This window comes from Lolium rigidum, chromosome 4 (genome assembly GCF_022539505.1).
Source record: "Lolium rigidum isolate FL_2022 chromosome 4, APGP_CSIRO_Lrig_0.1, whole genome shotgun sequence".
NCBI lineage: Eukaryota > Viridiplantae > Streptophyta > Magnoliopsida > Poales > Poaceae > Lolium > Lolium rigidum.
In genome coordinates this window covers 60,341,649-60,359,388 of record NC_061511.1, presented here as the reverse complement: position 1 = coordinate 60,359,388, position 17,740 = coordinate 60,341,649, and positions in this window count along the sequence as shown.

The window sequence follows — 17,740 nt, the reverse complement described above, 5'->3', positions numbered from 1 at the left end:
AGGTTGTCTACGACGTCAGGGAGTACGACAAGTACTTCATGGCCAAGCAACATTTCACAGGTTTGTGGGGCTTCACCTCAATTCAGAAGTGCACTGCTGCAATGCGCTGTCTTGCATACGGAGCTCCTCCAGATACAGCCAATGACTACCTACGGATGGCTGAGTCGACATGTACAGAGACTCTCTATAGGTTTTGTCGAGCCGTCATAACGGTCTTTGCTAAAGACTATTTGAGAGCACCAAGGGCAGATGATACAACTCGGATCCTGCAGAAGAATGCAGCAAGAGGGTTGAGCGTGCTTTTGGGGTGCTTCAGGAGCGTTTCGCCATTGTCAGGTACCCTGCTCTCACTTGGACTGAGTCTCTGATGTGGAAGGTGATGAACGCATGTATGATCATGCACAACATGATCATTGAGAGCGAGCGCGATGAACATGTGCAGGATGATCAACCATTTGATTATCAAAGGTCACTTGCTGAGGTAGAGCATGTACCCCAAGAATTTGCCACTTTTTCTTCATATGCAAAATGAAATTCGAGATGCCAGATGTCCATGCACAACTTAAGACGGATCTAGTTACGCATTTGTGGGCGAGGAGAGGAGCCACCAACAATGCATGATTTTATTTCTATTTGTTTGGTTGTATGAATAATTTAAGTACTATTTGTTTGTTTGTTTGATTGTATGAATAATTTAAGTATTATTTATTTGATTGCATGAATAATTTGTATTTGTGTGATTGTATGAATTATTAAATATAGTATGAATAAAATGTGATTGATGTGTTGTTTCAAAATATTGTAAAAGGAATAAAAAAATTGGGGGCCGATGTATGCAGCGGCGGAGCTACAACATTTGGAACCAGGGTGCATTGAGAGTGCCACAAGAGATAAATAATATTTTTTAGGGGTGTATGTGTGGTGAAAAGCTGCAATTTTGCAAAGAATTTGTGTATCATGGAGTGTCATGTGCAACCCTATAGCTTGTTGTGGATCCGCCAGTGACCGTATGGGAGGCGCCGGTGTGGGAACAGCCTCCTCAAATAGAGGATACACTGCCCATACAGCAGTGTCGGTGACTATTTTTTTTGGGGTGGGGGGGGGGGGGGGGATGCTCTCAGCAACCCAAGCTATAGAGAACTGCGATACGGACAACAGTGTATGTACGATTTGTGTACGATGCATCAAGGCATATGCATTTGTGTGACAACAGCAACACAGGCCACTGGATTGCACGTCGGACAGAGATCGGACACACAAAGATGCCTCTATAAGTTCAGGAGCTGAACTCTGTGATTTCTTAGAATGAAGAGCGCTGCTATACACACGACGTTTTACATCCGATATTTGTACGATCTAGGCTACCCTATGTGCCTACTCGAAAATCCAGGCCAGCGCCAATCCAAACATCATAGCTCAAGACAAAATCCATCTTCACCATCTGCATTCTTCCTTCGTTGTGACTCTATGGGCATCTCTAGCGGTTTGATGTATTTCAGACGATACAAATGACCGTGCGCGTCCGTTTGCATCGGATACAATTCGACATATTTTATTATTATTTTTATTGATGAGATAGAGATACATAGTTTGCAAAACAAAACATACGAAATCTAATAACACAACGAACTCTACTGGCGTCTAGTCGTCGCCGGTGAGGTCGACGACCTCCGTCATCTCCCATGGCATGTGCGGCACTAGTGGTCGCCAGCCTCCTCGTCATCGGTGAGATCCTAGCAGAGCTACTAGCACGCCTCGCCTTCAATGCTCTGGCGCAGAAGCCGTAGCGTCGCCGTCAGAGTGCCACCAACCGTAGTGGGCGCCGACCAGCCCGGAGTGGCGCCGCGTCTTCCAGGAGGGCACGACGTCGAGGTCGCTAGGTCCGCCGGCCCTAACGCCGTGCGGTTCAACCGCACTGGCCGGTGGACATGGTGGTACGGCCGCGACATCGATGGGACACTCGCGGCGTACGGCCACCGTCCGCGGATCTACGACGACGACCCACCTCGCTAGAAATCGAATGAAATCCACCGTCTTTTGTGTTTCCGAATTTTAAACATTTTTGGGGGTTCACGTTTGGGGTGCGCCGGTGTGGGGAAACCTTCCCCAAATGGAGGAAGGTGTGCCGGCGGCCCCGATAGTGCACTGCCAGCGCCAGTGCCGACACCTATTTGGAGAGCGCCGGTGTAGATGCTCTAACAGATTAGCATAAGGGCATCTCCAACGGTGCGACGCATTTCGCCGTCCCCCTCGTTGAGGAAAGTGAGCTGGCAGCGGGGCGAACTTGTCCCACCCCATGCCATCGAACAAGGCCTCGACAGGCCACCGGCAGAAGTTGCAGCTGGCCTCCCGGATCTGCAACTAGGCCGGCTCGACGCCATCGACGAACTCGGCGAACTTGTCCAGGAGCCACTTGATGTCGAGTGGGTCATCTTGCGGAGGAGGAACTAGAAGCAACGGTCCTCCTGCGAAGACGAGGAGGGCGCGGGCGACCGCGAGCGTGGGGCCGTAGCTGCTCCACCACGGCGTCCCCTGCGTTAGCGGAGGTGGGCGACGGCCGCTCGGCAGGCGAGGCATCGCCATTAACGTGGCGCGGACTGCCGAAGCGACACAGCGGCGCCAGTCGCTGGCGCGCCTGAGAAGATGCATCGACGCAGTGTCGCTGCCAGGCGGGCCCGATGAAACGTCCGCCAGACGCGAGCGAACACTTTTCGCGTCCGCGCAACGTTCATAGAGACGCATATTTGGGGCAGGTTGGCGTCGCCGCGGACAGCCCGGTCACTTTGCGTCGCTCAGCTGGAGCAGAGACCTGACGTATTTTTCGGCCCGACGAACGCCGTTGAAGATGCCCTAACATTGCTATATAAGTCTGTATGTTCCATGAGAAGTCGATAGCTTGTCAATCCATCGGTTTTGTGCAGACCAAAGAACTCAGCGGAAATAAGCCAAGGCTAGGACTTGCATAGGGCAGAGACTGATGAGAGATGATTAATTAGCACTGTCAAGAAGCATTGTCGGACACAGATCGTACATGGATTGTCGTGTGTGGAGCAATTCCGTAGAATGAAAATGTAGATCTACCTCGCCTTTTAGCTTTTTAAATTTGATAAACTCTTCCTCTCTGAAGCAAAGCAAATAAATGATTATAATTATTTAGTTCTACCTTGTGCTTAGCTATTACGAGCATGCTATTTCAAGCTCAATTATGCTGATCCTTAAGCCCCTCCATGTTAGGAAATCAACCTTACCATCTTTGTGTAAACCAAATTACTCCAGATTGAGTCAATCAAGGGATTCGGTAGGTGAGGTTGAGAATAGATGGCAAGGCATGATTGAGTCAATCACCCGTGTCCCCTTCCTTAATCAAGATTGTAGCCGTTTGTAACCGTTGGGCTTGGTCCCTATATTAACATGTAAACGATGTGAGGTAAACCATCGGTTCCACAAAATTGAGACTCCAAACATCTTTCTTGCAACATAAATCTTAGCGGATTTTCTGCAGCTAAAACATGTACCTAGAGTATAGACTATAGAGGCAGCATCCATGTAGACCTCCAACACCACAGATCAATCCTCTGTGAGTTCGAAGCATAAGACTTTCTATCAGAGCCCATCATCTATTCTGGAAACGGTATGAAACATGTTCAGGGAACCCTTGAATGACCATTTATATATGGGCTTGCAGCAATACACCCTTTTGTGATGGTATTACACATCAAAATACTCCAAGCAAGCCAAGTCTTGCACAACTCAGGCATTATCCAAACAGAAGTGCTCTACAGAAGTAGGAAATTACTGCATTAGTCGGAGGAGTCTTCATAAATCTACTATCTGACTCAATTGTGCTAGTTTATGTCTAGTATTGTCCCAGATGCAAATCGTTTCTGCCCATCCTAGCATATGAAAAAAATTAACTGTGAGAATTCGTACATTCAGAATAAAGTAATAATTACATTAAACACTAACTGGTCAAGCAGCATATAAAGTGCACTGTGTAAATGGCATTGGAATTAAAATCGTATTAGATTTACACTAGCAAAGTCATATAGTAAATTCTTCCTGTCGTATAATTGCACACGTTGATTACTTATATGTCTGGCAGTGCCTAATTTCCAAAAGAAATGGAAAGTTAAAGAAAGGATTACAGAGTTTATAGGTAGTAGTGGAATAAGTTTTTAAGAAATCGTGATGATTATGCAACTCTATCATTGTATAGCAACAACAAAAAATGAAGTCAATTAACGAGTGAAAGACCGACTTTCTACAAGCAAGCAATTCACATTACTTATACCAGCTGGAGGGCCTTATGGCAAACAACAACTAACCTGTACATTCTGAGTCAAGCTCATATGCATTGTACCCGACTCCACCATAAAATCCCTATTCTGCAGGAGCAATTTTATGTGCGCCCAATATCTGTGTTCCCTTGAAAGGAGAGACATCAGCAACGAAGTAGTTAAATCTTCAAGTGATAAACTCTTCCCATCAACTTTAGACATTCCAACCTTCACAAATCACAACTTCAACCTTTTCCAATAACATTCCGATGATATTATTTGACACACGAGAGCCAGGAGCACAATCACTCTCATCCATTGTTGACAACAGATTATCCCGTTCTTCAAAAAATCATTCATTTAGAAGATTTCTTATCACTACATGATAAGCAGAAACATTATGTACCAAGTTCCAACCCACTGTATGATATTCCCCACACAGGAAAAAATACTGGATGACAGCAAACACATTTATGCGATTCTTCTCTTTACCAAACAATACACCTTTAATCATGGTAATGAGTATTGCAATATTAAGATTAACATTCATCGCACCTAATTTCTCGAACATGGGAATTCCTTTTTCAGCATAAGTATTCCAAGTTTCCAACAAAGTCCTGAAAGAATTGCTTTGCATGTGGAAATGCTCACTGCTACCCACTTTGGATTATCTCATGGAACATTTTCATTGCAGCAACAGGTACTCTCAGCATGAAATAACCCATCCAGTACAATGTTATAAATAACAGTTGTAGGTTTAAATCTTCTATGCAGCATTTCTTTGAATGGAGCCAAATCATCATTGATACTTCCATTTCTAGAATATCCATCAACAAGTGACTAATGTAACAACATTAGGCTCGTTGTGACAATGTCAACCGATACCATGGAATCAAGAACTCCAAATGCTTTCTCTGTATTGCTGGCTATGTCTATTGCTGGCTATGTCTATGTAGTACCTGATAATCATCAGTAAGCTTTCCTTCTTTCAATAGATTTTATTATTGAACAGAAGAACAAACCACAAGGGCAATGAATACCTCCGTACATCATCTGGAAAAATGATGAACGGATCCATTCTGTTGTACTCCCCAGAGCAAACATCTGACTGAATTTGTCCATAGAACCAACCATTCTGATAGGTTTACAGTAGCATAGTTGAATACATCGGGACTCACTCCGTGCTCCCTGATTTCAGTAAATATGAGCATAGCTTCATCCACTGTACCACATTTATAATATACATCAATTAATATGTCGAGAACATGGAAATTGAAGAGATTAATTATATTAACAAAGCGTCCTTCAGTGGCATACCCGCGCAGCAGAATAGAGTATGTGAAGACATCAGTTTTGTGGTTCTTGGCACTTTGCAGTAATGGAATCAAAAAATCCTGCAGCTTCATGGCTCCTTCCATGCTTGTGAAGGGAAGTAATTAAAGAGTTCCCCGTAACAATATTTAGTGTAAGACCCTGGCTTTTCATTTCTTTCAACATTTTACTCGCCTCTTTCCACTGGCCCAAAGAGGAATATCCATGGATCATGATATTATATGTCAGTTTATTCGGTCGAACACCATCATCAAGCATCTGGCGGAGGAACAACTCTGCCTTGTCCACTGCTCTGGCCTTGAACAGTGCACCAATAATCGAGGTATACGTCACCACATTAGGCATAACCCTTTGCTGCTTCATTCCATGGAATAGATTGCACGCCTTGCTTACTTGGCCTTCCTTTAAGAAGCCGTCGATGACGGTGGTATATGAGACCACACCGAGCGAGCAGGTACGTCCTTGTTTGGCCACCATTTGGAGAAAGTCAAGCGCCTGCTGGCTCCTGCCATCATCACATAAGCCCTTGGCAACAATGTTGTATGAGAAGGTATGAGGCGCACAGCCAAGGTCGGACATCCTACGAAGCAGCACGTCGACCGCCTCATCTGTCCGTTTTGCATAGCAGAGGCACTTGAGGAAGGTGCTGACGCTGATCGGGTCGGTCTTCATACCCGTCCTGAGGAAGAGGCCGAAGATGGCAAGCCCTAGGTCCGGGCGACGGGCGCGGCAACAGCAGTCCATGAGGATATTGTAGGTGTGGCCTGAGAGAGGCGCCACCTGCAGGCCTTCTTCTTCTTCTCGGCACACGCGGTTGAAGAGAGCCAGGGCGAGAGCGGGGCCATCTCCGCAGGCGTGGGAGGACGGAGCACGGGCGAGCGCGGCAAGGAAGGCATTCAGGAAGCGGCCTGGGACGGGAGTGGCCTGCCGCAGCAATTTGTCGAACACGTGGTGCGCGTCTTCTGCGCTGAGCGTCCCCTTGTGTACGCTGGCCGTGGCGGCGGAGAAGGCGGCGATGGGAGACCAGACGCGTAAGGTCGGCGACGTGGGTGAGGAGCTGGACATGGCCATGAGGGCGTTGGCGGCAAGGCCGTCTGAGTTGAGGCCCGTCTTGAGAAAGCGGGCGAGGAAAGATAGCGCTAGGTTGGGGCGACGCGCTCGGTAGCAGCATTCGACGAGGGCGAGGTAGGTGTGATCTGTGAACGGCGCCACCTGCGGAGCCTCTCGGCAGACGCGGTTGAAGATGGCGGTGGCGAGGGCGAGGCCATCTCCGCAGGCGTCGGAGGGCGGTGCACCGGCGAGGGCGGCCAGGAAGTCGTTCAGGGGGTTCTTGGGGTCCGGGGTGGCCGGGTGTAGCAATTCGTCGAGCAGCTGGTGTGCGTCGTCCGGGCAGAGCGTCCCGGCGCGGGCGCGCATGGTTGCCGCGGCAAAGGCGGCGACGAGGGACGAGCTGGGGCGGTGGAGGTGGTGGAGGAGGAGCAGGGACATTGGCTCGGTGGAGCAGAGATGAGCCATCAGGCATGGCCCTCGTCTCGTGTTGGCGCTGGAGCTCGACAATGGTGTGGTGGAGTAGAGGTGTGGTTCGTGCCTGTGGACTGGCCAGTTTTTTTTTTCTTTTCTGTTTGAGCTGCTTTTTTTTTTTTGAGAATTGGATCGTCCTTTATTAAGCATCAACAGATGCAACCAAAGGAATGTTTTTTTTTTTGAAGTACAACCAAAGGAATGTTAAAACCATCTGGTGGCCCTAGTAGCCATATTTGACGACCGCTAGCTAAACCTACAGAACCCCTAGCGAGGCGATGAGGCTCACCATTTGAGCTTCTGTCTTCATGTTTGAACATCACCTTCGTGAAGAGGGATGACGCCTCTTTGATCTCCCGAGTAATCATGCCATATATACCCATATACGGCTGTTGGATATTATTAATGACCGAAAGGCAGTCTGAGGCGAACACAAGGCGGGGGAGATTCAGATCTTGGGCTAGAGCAAGCGCCTCGCGACACGCTAGAGCCTCAAGGGTCGCCGGATGATCTTGGTCTGGTATAGTCGTTGCCGAGGCACCCAGGAACTCACCATGCTCACTACGGCACACAACCGCCACAACCCCTCCTGGGCCGGATTTTGACGTCGCCGCATCAACATTCAGCTTGACAAACCCCTGCGGAGGTGGACGCCAGGAACCCGATATCACATGTCTTGCACCGCGAGGCAGCTTCGGGGTAGGGGCCGCCATTGCAAGATCATCAATAAAGTTGCGGACAAATAAGAACGTGGATAGGGGCCTCTGCTGCTCGCCCTCATGTATCCACCGTTTGCGCCCATACCAGATAGCCCACAAAGTAACGACCATTTCCACAAAAGCAGCGTGATTAAGCGAGCCAATCATCGCGAAGATCCATTGCTTCGCTGATGGCTCCACAGTCACACTTATGTGTTCCGTGATCTCCTCGCTGACTAGAGCCCACACGCACCTGGATGGGTTGCAGTCAATGAAGGAGTGCCTCCAGGAGTCCTCCTCGCCACAGATCGAGCTGTTGTTTGTCTCTGCCATATTTCGACGGTGACGGACATCTCCTGTCGGGAGGGATTGATGTGCCAGACGCCACAAGAAAACACGAAGCTTGGTCGGAACCTGCACTGACCACATCTTCTTCCATAGCTTTTCCTCCCCTACTACATTCGAGCCCCCGGGACGGTGCTCAATCCAGTCTTCCCTCCTCCTTTTAGTATGAACCAGGAGACGGTAAACTGATCGCACAGATAGGACTCCTGAACGCTCATAATGCCACGCTCAGCTATCGTCGTGCCTTCTCGTGCTCAGCGGTATCTTGCATATTTGTTCAGCATCAAATGGGGGGAACCACTCCTCCAAAGCTGGTCTGTTCCAGGACCTAGTGTCACCACTGATAAAAGCACTCACAAGGGATGGAGGGTTGTCTTTCTTGCATCCAAGCGGACGTAGCATAAAATCACGAGGTATCCAACCCTGGTTCCATGCATGAGTAGTAGTTCCTGATCCAATTCTACGGATCAGTCCTTGAATCAAAACATCTCTCCCTTCAATTAGAGCTCGCCATATTTGAGAGGGATGACAGCCAAGTGAAGCCTCAAGGATATTTGTAGAAGGAAAATACACAGCCTTGAGGATCCTTGCACTAAGTGTCTCTGGATCTTATTGAGTTGCTGCTGTATGGTTTTTTATCCCTTGGTTATTTATATACTTGCACGAGATCCTGTAATTTGCAACACGGCACACGGCCCGTTTCCCTCACTTGGCTCTCTTTACTTGTGTTGTTTCATACCTTGTATCTTGCATTGCATCATATAGTTCATCTTTATGGTGGTGTTCATTGATACGTCTCCAACGTATCTATAATTTCTTATGTTCCATGCTAGTTTTATGATAATACCTACATGATTTATTCATACTTTATATCATTTTGATGCATTTTACGGTACTAACCTATTAACAAGATGCCGAAGCGCCAGTTTCTGTTTTCTGCTGTTTTTGGTTTCAGAAATCCTACACAGGAAATATTCTCGGAATTGGACGAAACAAAAGCCCACGGCCCTATTTTCCACAGAGGGTTCCAGAACATCGAAAAAGAGTCGGAGACGGCCAGCATGGGGGCCACCCCATAGGGCGGTGCGGCCCACCCTCCTGGCGCGCCCAGGTGTGGGGAGGCCACCCCCTGGCTCCCCCGACGCTACCCCTTCGCCTATATATTCCTTCGTCTCCGAAAACCCTAGGGCAATCAGTCATATTCCACGAAAAGTTACGTAGCCACCGCCATCGCGAAGCCAAGTTCGGGGACGAAGTCTCCGTTCGCGCACGCCGCCGGGACGGGGAAGTGCCCCGGAATCCATCTCCATCGACTCCACCGCCATCTTCATCGTCGTTGCTGTCTCCCATGATGAGGAGGGAGTAGTTCTCCCCCGAGGTTGAGGGCTCTACCGGTAGCTATGTGGTTCATCTCTCTCCCATGGTGTGATCTTTATGTGATCATGAGCTTTGTAATCTAGTTGAATATGTAGATGTTACTCTTGTCTATTATGCACTTTAGAGGTTACTTTAATATGAACTCCAGAGTTACTCTCCACGGTGTGATGATGACAGTGTGTGCATCGTGTGTGATTCCTTTATGACGTTGTGGAGCTTGTTTACTCCGGCGTGAGGTGTGCTTTTGTAGCCCTACACAATGAATGGTGTTTGTTATCCAACAAGAGAGTGTTTGAGAGTAGCATTTATTTATTCAATTATGTGATCATTGTTGAGAGTGTTCACTAGTGAAAGTATGATCCCTAGGCCTTGTTTCTAAGCATTGAAACACCGTTTCCAACAAGTTCTTCTACATGTTCGCTTGCTGCCATTTTTATTTCAGATTGCAATTACTACTTATAATCATCCATATTACTTGTATTTCACTATCTCTTCGCCGAACTAGTGCACCTATACATCCGACAAGTGTATTAGGTGTGTTGGGGACACAAGAGACTTCTTGTATCTTAATTGCAGGGTTGCTTGAGAGGGATATCCTTGACCTCTACCTCCCTGAGTTCGATAAACCTTGGGTGATTCACTTAAGGGAAACTTGCTGGTGTTCTACAAACATCTGCTCTTGGAGGCCCAACACTGTCTACAAGAATAGAAGCACACGTAGACATCAAGATATTTTCTGGCGCCGTTGCCAGGGAGGTAAGGTAAAAGGTATTCACATCCTCCGACTACTAAGCTATTTCCTAGCACTGTTGCCGGTGTGTGAGTGCTCGAAGGTATCTCCTTTAGATTCTGTAATTTTTTCTTTTTGTCTCTTGTTTTTATTTTCACTAGTTAGGCTTAATGGAAAACAACAAAAATATTAGAGATCTTTATAGTATTTATCTTGAGTTAGGACATGAGGTGTTTGAAGAGAAAATTAAAAAACATATGGAACTTTATATGCATGCTAATGGCAATGTTATTAGTATGGATGCTTTGAACACCATTGTTGCTAATGCTATGGAAAATTCTAAGCTTGGGGAAGCTGGTTTTGAGGAGCATGATATTTTTAGTCCCCCAAGCATGGAGGAGAGAATTTACTTTGATGATACTTTACCTCCTATATATGATGATTACAATGATGACTATCCTATTTTCAGTCCACCTACTATTGAGGAGAAAATTAATTATGATTACAATATGCCTCCTATATATGATGATTATGGTGATGAGAATAATAATGATAGCTATCTTATTGAATTTGCTCCCACTACAATTAATAATAATGACTATGCTTATGTGGAGAGTAATAATTTTATGCATGTAGCTCATGATAAGAATGTTTCATGTGATAGTTATATTGTTGAGTTTGTTCATGATGCTACTGAAAATCTTTATGAGAGAGGACAATATGGTTGTAGGGATTTTCATGTTACTAAAAACACCTCTCTTTTTGCTTAAAATCTTGAAGTTGCGCTTGTCTTGTTTTCCTATGCTTACTGCATTATGCTTACATGACTTGTTTATTTACAAGATTCTTTTTCATAGGAAGTGGGTTAGACTTAAAAGTGTTTCTTATTTGATTTTGATGCTCTCTTTTGCTTCAACTCTTATTTCTTGCGAGAGCATCATTAAAATTACCGAGCCCATCTTAATGGCTATAAAGAAAGCACTTCTTGGGAGATAACCCATGTTTTTATTTTGCTACTGTTTTGTTGTGTCTTGGAAGTTGTTACTACTGTAGCAACCTCTCCTTATCATGTTTATTTCGTTTTTGTGCCAAGTAAAGTCTTTGATAGAAAGTTGATACTAGATTTGGATTTCTGCGCATAAACAGATTTTTAGCTGTCACGAATTTGAGTTGATCTCTCTGTAAGAAACTCGTAATATGCTGAAAAAATTCATGCGTGATCCTCAGATATGTACGCAACTTTGGTTCAACTGGAGCTTTTCCATCTAAGCCTGTTAAGGGCCTCGAAAAAATTTGTCTTTACGGACTGTTCTGTTTTGACAGATTCTGCCTTTTATTTCGCATTGCCTCTTTTACTGTGTTGAGTGGATTTCTTTGCTCCATTAACTTTCAGTAGCCTTGGGTATGTCCAGAAGTGTTGGGAATGATTGTGTCCTTGTTGAACATGTGAATTTTTGATTATGCACTAACCCTCTAATGGGAATGCTTTGAGTTTGGTGTGAAGGAAGTTTTCAAGGATCAAGAGAGGAGGATGATATGATATGATCAAGAAGAGTGAAAAGTCTAAGCTTGGGGATGCCCCCGTGGTTCATCCCTGCATATTTCAAGAAGACTCAAGCGTCTAAGCTTGGGGATGCCCAAGGCATACCCTTCTTCATCAACAACTTACCAGGTCACCTCTAGTGAAACTATATTTTTATTCCGTCACATCTTATGTGCTTTACTTGGAGCATCTGTTTGTTTTTATTTTTGTTTATGTTTGAATAAAATCGGATCCTAGCAATCCTTGTGTGGGAGAGAGACACGCTCCGCTTTTTCATTTGAACACTTGTGTTCTTCTTTTTCATATTCATGGCGGAAGCTGAAAGCCGCAACACTTGCACTTATTGCTATTTGGTTGGAAACAGAAAATGCTTCATATGGTAATTGGTATATTGTCTTGAATAATTTGATACTTGGCAATTATTTTGAGCTCTCAAGTAGATCATGTTTAAGCTCTTGCATCATGTAGTTTAAATCTATTAGTGGAGAACTACCGTAGAGCTTGTTGAAATTTGGTTTGCATGATTGGTCTCTCTAAGGTCTAGATATTTTCCGGTAAAAGTGTTTGAACAACAAGGAAGACAGTGTAGAGTCTTATAATGCTTGCAATATGTTCTTATGTAAGTTTTGTTGTACCGGTTTATACTTGTGTTTGCTTCAAACAACCTTGCTAGCCTAAGCCTTGTACGGAGAGGGAATGCTTCTCGTGCATCCAAAACCTTGAGTCAAAACCTATGCCATTTGTGTCTGATACGTCTCCGACGTATCGATAATTTCTTATGTTCCATGCTACATTATTGATGATATCTACATGTTTTATACACACTATATGTCGTATTTATGCATTTTCCGGCACTAACCTATTAACAAGATGCCGAAGAGCCAGTTGTTGTTTCTAGCTGTTTTTTGTTTCGAGAAATCCTAGTAAGGAAATATTCTCGGAATTGGACGAAATCAACGCCCGGGGTCCTATTTTTGCACGAAGCTTCCGAAGACCGAGGGGAAAGGAAGTGGGGCCACGAGGCGCCGCCACACTAGGGCGGCGCGGCCCGGGCCTTGGCCGCGCGGCCCTAGCGTGTGGGGCCCTCGTGTGGCCCCCTGCGTTGCCCTTCCGCCTACTTAAAGCCTCCGTCGCGAAACCCCCGATGCCGAGAGCCACGATACGGAAAACCTTGCGAGACGCCGCCGCCGCCAATCCCATCTCGGGGATTCGGGAGATCGCCTCCGGCACCCTGCCGGAGAGGGGAATCATCTCCCGGAGGACTCTTCATCGCCATGATCGCCTCCGGAGTGATGAGTGAGTAGTTCACCCCTAGACTATGGGTCCATAGCAGTAGCTAGATGGTCGTCTTCTCCTTATGTGCTTCATTGTTGGATCTTGTGAGCTGCCTAACATGATCAAGATCATCTATCTGTAATGCTATATGTTGTGTTTGTCGGGATCCGATGGATAGAGAATACTATGTTATGGTGATTATCAATCTATTACCTATGTGTTGTTTATGATCTTGCATGCTCTCCGTTATTAGTAGAGGCTCGGCCAAGTTTTTGCTCTTAACTCCAAGAGGGAGTATTTATGCTCGATAGTGGGTTCATGCCTCCATTAAATGCGGGACGGTGATAGAAAGTTCTAAGGTTGTGGATGTCTTGTTGCCACTAGGGATAAAACATTGATGCTATGTCCAAGGATGTAGTTATTGATTACATTACGCACCATACTTAATGCAATTGTCTCGTTGTTTGCAACTTAATACTGGAAGGGGTTCGGATGATAACTCTGAAGGTGGACTTTTTAGGCATAGATGCATGCTTGGATAGAGGTCTATGTACTTTGTCGTAATGCCCAATTAAATCTCACTATATTTATCATATCATGTATGTGCATTGTCATGCCCTCTCTATTTGTCAATTGCCCGACTGTAATTTGTTCACCCAACATGCTATTTATCTTATGGGAGAGACACCTCTAGTGAACTGTGGACCCCGGTCCTATTCTTTACATCGCATACAATCTATCGCAATACTTGTTCTTTCTTGTTTTTCGCAAACAATCATCTTCCGGACAATACGGTTAATCCTTTGTTACGAGCAAGCCAGGTGAGATTGACAACCTCACTTGTTTCGTTGGGGCAAAGTACTTTGGTTGTGTTGTGCGGGTTCCACGTTGGCGCCGGAATCCCTGGTGTTGCGCCGCACTACATCCCGCCGCCATCAACCTTCAACGTGCTTCTTGGCTCCTCCTGGTTCGATAAACCTTGGTTTCTTTCTGAGGGAAAACTTGTTACTGTCTGCATCACACCTTCCTCTTGGGGTTCCCAATGGACGTGTGATAATTGCACGCATCAAGCTCTTTTTCTGGCGCCGTTGCCGGGGATCTGAAGAAAAGCTACACCACGGAAATTGCCAACTCCCACAGCAACAGCTCTTTTTTTGGCGCCGTTGCCGGGGAGATCAAGACACGCTGCAAGGGGAGTCTCCACAATCCAATCTATTTACTTTGTTTTTGTCTTGTTTTATTTTATTTACTACTTTGTTTGCTGCACTTAAACAAAACACAAAAAAATTAGTTGCTAGCTTTACTTTATTTACCTGTCTTGCTCTCTATATCAAAAACACAAAAAAATTAGTTACTTGCATTTACTTTATCTAGTTTGCTTTATTTACTACCTGCTAAAATGAATACTCTCGAAAACACTAAGTTGTGTGACTTCACAACCACAAATAATAATGATTTCCTATGCACACCTATTGCTCCACCTGCTACTACGACAGAATTCTTTGAAATTAAACCTGCTTTCTTCGAATCTTGTTATGAGAGAGCAATTTTCTGGTGTTAGTTCTGATGATGCTGCTGCCCATCTTAATAATTTTGTTGGATTGTGTGAAATGCAAAAGTATAAAGATGTAGATGTTGATATTATAAAGTTGAAATTGTTTCCTTTCTCATTAAGAGGAAGAGCTAAAGATTGGTTGCTATCTTTGCCTAAGAATAGTATTGATCCATGGACTAAATGTAAGGATGCTTTTATTGGTAGATATTATCCTCCCGCTAAAATTGTATCTTTGAGAAGTAGCATAATGAATTTTAAACAATTAGATAATGAACATGTTGCTCAAGCATGGGAGAGAATGAAATCTTTGGTAAAGAATTGCCCAACCCATGGACTGACTACTTGGATGATCATCCAAACCTTCTATGCAAGACTAAATTTTTCTTCGCGGAACCTATTGGATTCAGCTGCTGGAGGTACCTTTATGTCCATCACTTTGGGGGCGGCTACAAAGCTTCTTTATGATATGATGATAAATTAATCTGAATGGCACACTGAAAGGGCTCCACAAGGTAAGAAGGTAAATTCTGTCGAAGAAACCTCCTCCTTGAGTGATAAGATTGATGTGATTATGTCTATGCTTGTGAATGGTAGATCTAATGTTGATCCTAATAATGTTCCTTTAGCTTCATTGGTTGCTCAAGAAGAAAATGTTGATGTGAATTTCATTAAAAATAATAATTTCAACAACAATGCTTATAGGAACAATTCTGGTAATAACTATAGGCCATATCCTTCTGCTAATGGTAATGGTTATGGTTATTCTTATGGGAATTCTTACAACAATAATAGGAGTGTACCCCCTGGTCTTGAAGCCATGCTTAAAGAATTTATTAGTACACAAACTGCTTTTAACAAATCCGTTGAGGAAAAGCTTGATAAAATTGATATTCTTGCTTCTAAGGTTGATAGACTTGCCTCTGATGTTGATCTTTTAAAATTGAAAGTTATGCCTAATAAGGACATTGATAATAAGATTACTACTACAGCAAATGCCATCCAAGTTAGAATTAATGAGAATATAAGATTAATGGCTGAATTGCGTGCTAGGTGGGATAGAGAAGAAAATGAAAAACTAGCTAAAGAGAATAATATAGCTAAAGTTTGGACTATTACCACCACTAGTAATTAATGATTCACATGTTGCTACACCTCCTACTATCAATGGTAAAATAATTGGTGTTGGCAATGTTTCTACTCCTAGTGCAAAGCGTACAAAACTGCCTGAAATTGATAAAACTGCTGAAATTTTTTCCAACATTGGGGGTGATGATCCCATTGCTGTAGATCATAATGGTTTGGATTTTTATGATTGCCACATCTCTGAAGTTATAAAGTTCTTACAAAAACTTGCTAAGAGTCCCAATGCTAGTGCTATAAATTTGATCTTTACAAAGCATATTACAAATGCTCTCATCAAAGCTAGAGAAGAGAAACTAAAACTTGAAACTTCTATTCCTAGGAAGTTAGAAGATGGTTGGGAGCCCATCATTAAGATAAGGGTCAATGATTTTGATTGTAATGCTTTATGTGATCTTGGTGCAAGTATTTCTGTTATACCTAAGAAAGTCTATGATATGCTTGACTTGCCACCATTGAAAAATTGTTATTTGGATGTTAATCTCGCTGATAATGCTAAAAAGAAATCTTTGGGGAGAGTTGATAATGTTCGCATTATGGTTAACAATAACCTTGTCCCCGTTGATTTCGTTGTCTTGGATATTGAATGCAATGCATCTTGCCCCATTATATTGGGAAGACCTTTTCTTCGAACCGTTGGTGCTACTATTGATATGAAGGAAGGTAATATTAAATATCAATTTCCTCTCAAGAAAGGTATGGAACACTTCCCTAGAAAAAGAATGAAGTTACATTATGATTCTATTATTAGAACAAATTATGATGTCGATGCTTCATTTCTTGATAATACTTGATATACACTTTCTGCGCCTAGCTGAAAGGCGTTAAAGAAAAGCGTTTATGGGAGACAACCCATGTTTTTACTACAGTACTTTGTTTTATATTTGAGTCTTGGAAGTTGTTTACTACTGTAGCAACCTCTCCTTATCATGTTTTTGTGCCAAGTAAAGTCTCTATGGTAAAGTTGATGCTAGATTTGGATTGCTGCACAGAAACAACATTGCTGTCTGTCACGAATTCACGCAGAAGTCTCTGTAAAAAAATCAAAAAAATCTGCAAATTTACGTGCGTGATCCTCAGATATGTACGCAACTTTCATTAGTTTTGAGTTTTTCCGTTTGAGCAAGTTAAGTGCCCCTTCCAGGTTCGTCTTTATGGACTGTTCTAATTTTTGACAGATTCTGCCTTTTATTTCGCATTGCCTCTTTTGCTATGTTGGATGAATTTCTTTGTTCCATTAATGTCCAGTAGCTTTGTGCAATGTCCAGAAGTGTTAAGAATGATTGTGTCACCTCTGAACATGTGGATTTTTATTGTGCACTAACCCTCTAATGAGTTTGCTTGAAGTTTGGTGTGAAGGAAGTTTTCAAGGGTCAAGAGAGGAGTATGATATACTATGATCAAGAGGAGTGAAAGCTCTAAGCTTGGGGATGCCCGGTGGTTCACCCCTGCATATTTTAAGAAGACTCAAGCGTCTAAGCTTGGGGATGCCCAAGGCATCCCCTTCTTCATCGACAACATCATCGGGTTCCTCCCCGAAACTATATTTTTATTCAGTCACATCTTATGTACTTTGTTTGGAGCGTCTGTTTGTTTTTGTTTTTGTTTTTGTTTGAATAAAATGGATCCTAGCATTCATTGTGTGGGAGAGAGACACGCTCCGCTGTTGCATATGGACAAATATATCCTTAGGCTTTACTCATAGTATTCATGGCGAAGGTTGAATCTTCTTCGTTAAATTGTTATATGGTTGGAATCGGGAAATGCTACATGTAGTAATTCTAAAATGTCTTGAATAATTTGATACTTGGCAATTTTTGTGCTCATGTTTAAGCTCTTGCATCATATACTTTGCACCCATTAATGAAGAAATACATAGAGCTTGCTAAAATTTGGTTTGCATATTTGGTCTCTCCAAAGTCTAGATAATTTCTAGTATTGAGTTTT